This window comes from Alosa alosa, unplaced genomic scaffold (assembly GCF_017589495.1).
Source record: "Alosa alosa isolate M-15738 ecotype Scorff River unplaced genomic scaffold, AALO_Geno_1.1 AALO_1.0_unplaced_455, whole genome shotgun sequence".
Classification (NCBI taxonomy): Eukaryota; Metazoa; Chordata; class Actinopteri; order Clupeiformes; family Clupeidae; genus Alosa; species Alosa alosa.
The window spans coordinates 3,579-7,500 of NW_025962605.1; the positions used below are offsets into that span (position 1 = coordinate 3,579).

General features: G+C 57.3%; 1 non-coding gene across 1 annotated transcript; it reads left to right on the forward strand.

The window, feature by feature from the left end:
- The first annotated feature begins 208 nt into the window (after positions 1–208).
- trnae-uuc lies at positions 209–280 on the forward strand. The gene has a single exon. It is a non-coding gene; the product is annotated as a tRNA-Glu (tRNA).
- The last annotated feature ends 3,642 nt before the right edge of the window (positions 281–3,922 follow it).

A 3,922-nucleotide genomic window follows, 5' to 3' on the forward strand; every position in this document is an offset into this window, starting at 1 on the left:
CAACTTTTGACCCAGCGCCCGGGGAGGACCATGCGCTGGCCTTCTGCCCTCTGCTGGCCAGTAGATTTGCGCTGACCTTCAGTTTGTCTACATGTCCTCTCTCGTCAAAAGCCAGTCAGTGGCTCCGGACCTCAGTCACACTCGTGTCAGTCCAGCACAAACGCATGCGCGCCTTTGCTTTTCTACAAGACGGTGGCAGAGTGCCTCCTCCCATATGGTCTAGCGGTTAGGATTCCTGGTTTTCACCCAGGCGGCCCGGGTTCGACTCCCGGTATGGGAAGCGCTTCTGCCTTCCCGTCACTGTGGGCTCTTTCCCAGTAGAGCCCTCGGCTTAAGGCATTGCCCCCAACAGTGCAGTCTGTCTCCCACCTGCATGGGCTCTCCTTCACCTGCTGGACACCTTTCACATGGCTAAAGACTGTCTCCTTCAGCTTTTGCGAACCGTGCCCTTCTTCAGCTGCTTTTCCGGCCTTCAGCATCTCTCAACTCTTTCCTGCGCGCATGTATTGCGAGGAGGCAGGGAAGCGTCAGCGTTTGGCCATTTGTGGATTGGTGCCTGTGGGTCGGCCCGGGTGTTTGGTGTTTTCTGCAAATTAGCAGCACCCTGGCTTCGTTTGCGGTGGAAACTGCAGCCGAGGGTGCTCAGAGGAGCCAGCGGAAACTTCGTCAAAGGCTGGTCACAGAGCACTCTGAGAGAGGAGCTTTACTGTGGCGGAAGAGCCGCGCGGCCCGTGGTTAGCCGTGATGGTATAGTGGTTAGTACTCTGCGTTGTGGCCGCCAGCACCCCGGTTCCGAATCCGGGTCCGCGGCAGCTTTTGCACATTTCTGGATTATTGCCCTCGAGGCCGGGGAAAAGTGGGTGTGCAAAGCTGGACCTGCGCCATGTCGGCTCATCTCTCTTTTTGAGGCCCGGAAGAATGGAAGAATGCAGCTCTGCGCACCCGTGCTGCTGTCGCGCTCGTCTCTGGAAACACACTGATGGCATGCTAGTCAGCTGGGTCTGTCAGGGCCAGTGGCGCCAATGGATACTTGGCGTCTGACTCACGGATCAGAAGATTCTAGGGTTTCGACTCCTGGCTGGCTCGGCGGCAACTTTTGACCCAGCGCCGGGAGGACCGCCCAGCTGGCCTTCTGCCCTCTGCTGGCCAGTAGATTTGCGCGACCTTCAGTTTGTCTACATGTCTCTCGTCAAAAGCCAGTCAGTGGCTCCCGGACCTCAGTCACACCGTGTCAGTCCAGCACAAGCGCTGTCTTGGCGCCTTTGCTTTTCTACAAGGCGGTGGCAGAGTGCCTCCTCCCATATGGTCTGGCGGTTAGGATTCCTGGTTTTCACCCAGGTGGCCGGGTTCGACTCGGTATGGGAAGCGCTTTTGCCTTCCCGTCACTGTGGGCTCTTTCCCGAGTAGAGCCCTCGGCTTAAGGCATTGCCCCCAACAGTGCAGTCTGTCTCCACCTGCATGGGCTCTCCTTCACCTGCTGGACACCTTTCACATGGCTAAAGACTGTCTCCTTCAGCTTTGCGAACCGTGCCCTTCTTCAGCTGCTTTTCCCAGCCTTCAGCATCTCTCCAACTCTTTCACACGCACATGTGTGCGAGGGAGCAGGGAAGCGTCAGCGTTTGGCCATTTGTGGATTGGTGCCTGTGGGTCGAGGGTGTTTGGTGTTTTCTGCAAATTAGCAGCACCCACAACTTCGTTCTGGTGGAAACTGCAGCGAGGAGTGCTCAGAGGAGCCAGCGAAGCTTCGTCAAAGGCTGGTCACAGAGCACGCACTCTGAGAGAGAGGAGCTTTACTGTGGCGGGAAGAGCACGCGGCCCGTGGTTAGCGTGATCGTATAGTGGTTAGTACTCTGCGTTGTGGCGCAGCAACCCGGTTGAATCCGGTCCGCGGCAGCTTTGCACATTTCTGGATTATTGCCCTCGAGCCGGAAAAGTGGGTGTGCAAAGCTGGACCTCGCCATGTCGCCTCATCTCTCTTTTTGAGGCTTAGGAAGAATGGAAGAATGCAGCTCTGCGCACCCGTGCTGCTGTCGCGCCGTCTCTGGAAACACACTGATGCATGCTAGTCAGCTGGGTCTGTCAGGGCCAGTGGGCGCCAATGGATAGCAGCGTCTGACTCACGGATCAAGAAGATTCTAGGTTCGACTCCTGGCTGGCTCGGCGGCAACTTTTGACCCGCGCCGGGGAGGACCTCCCACGCTGGCCTTCTGCCCTCTGCTGGCCAGTAGATTTGCCCGCGGCCTTCAGTTTGTCTACATGTCCTCTCTCGTCAAAAGCCAGTCAGTCGCTCCCGGACCTCAGTCACACTCGTGTCAGTCCAGCACAAACGCATGCTTGGCGCCTTTGCTTTTTCCACAAGGCGGTGGCAGAGTGCCTCCTCCCATATGGTCTAGCGGTTAGGATTCCTGGTTTTCACCCAGGCTGACCGGGTTCGACTCGGTATGGGAGCGCTTTTGCCTTCCCGTCACTGTGGGCTCTTTCCCGAGTAGAGCCCTCGGCTTAAGGCATTGCCCCCAACAGTGCAGTCTGTCTCCACCTGCATGGGCTCTCCTTCACCTGCTGGACACCTTTCACATGGCTAAAGACTGTCTCCTTCAGCTTTGCGAACCGTGCCCTTCTTCAGCTGCTTTTCCCAGCCTTCAGCATCTCTCCAACTCTTTCCTGCGCACATGTGTGCGAGGGAGGCAGGGAAAGCGTCAGCGTTTGGCCATTTTGTGGATTGGTGCCTGTGGGTCGGCCCGGGTGTTTGGTGTTTTCTGCAAATTCTTAGCACCCACAACTTCGTTCGGAGTGGAAACTGCAACCGAGGAGTGCTCAGAGGAGCCAGCGAGGACTTCGTCAAAGGCTGGTCACAGAGCCGCGCACTCTGAGAGAGAGGAGCTTTACTGTGGCGGAAGAGCCACGCGCAGCCGTGGTTAGCCGTGATCATTTATAGTGGTTAGTACTCTGCGTTGTGGCGCGCGCAACCCGGTTCGAATCCGGGTCCGCGGCAGCTTTGCACATTTTCTGGATTATTGCCCTCGAGCCGGGAAAAGTGGGTGTGCAAAGCTGGACCTAAGCCATGTCGCCTCATCTCTCTTTTGAGGCGGAAGAATGGAAGAATGCAGCTCTGCGCACCGTGCTGCTGTCGCATCGTCTCTGGAAACACACTGATCGCATGCTAGTCAGCTGGGTCTGTCAGGGCCAGTGGCGCCAATGGATAGCGCGTCTGACTTCACCGGATCAGAAGATTCTAGGTTCGACTCCTGGCTGGCTTTCGGCGGCAACTTTTGACCCAGCGCCGGGAGGACCGCCGCGCTGGCCTTCTGCCCTCTGCTGGCCAGTAGATTTGCAGCGGCCTTCAGTTTGTCTACATGTCCTCTCGTTAAAAGCCAGTCAGTGGCTCGGACCTCAGTCACACTTTCGTGTCAGTCCAGCACAAGCGCGTCGGCGCCTTTGCTTTTCTACAAGGCGGTGGCAGAGTGCCTCCTCCCATATGGTCTAGCGGTTAGGATTCCTGGTTTTTTCACCCAGGCGGCCGGGTTCGACTCGGTATGGGAAGCGCTTTTGCCTTCCCGTCACTGTGGGCTCTTTCCCCAGTAGAGCCCACCGGCTTAAGGCATTGCCCCCAACAGTGCAGTCTGTCTCCACCTGCATGGGCTCTCCTTCACCTGCTGGACACCTTTCACATGGCTAAAGACTGTCTCCTTCAACTGCGAACCGTGCCCTTCTTCAGCTGCTTTTCCCAGCCTTCAGCATCTCTCCAACTCTTTCCACGCGCATGTGTGCGAGGAAGCAGGACGCGTCAGCGTTGTCAGCCTTATTGGATTGGTGCCACCAATGGGTCGGCGGGTGTTTGGTGTTTTTCTGCAAATTAAGCGACACCACAACCCGTTCTGGTGGAGCTACAGCCGAGGAGTGCTCAGAGGAGCCAGCCGAGCTT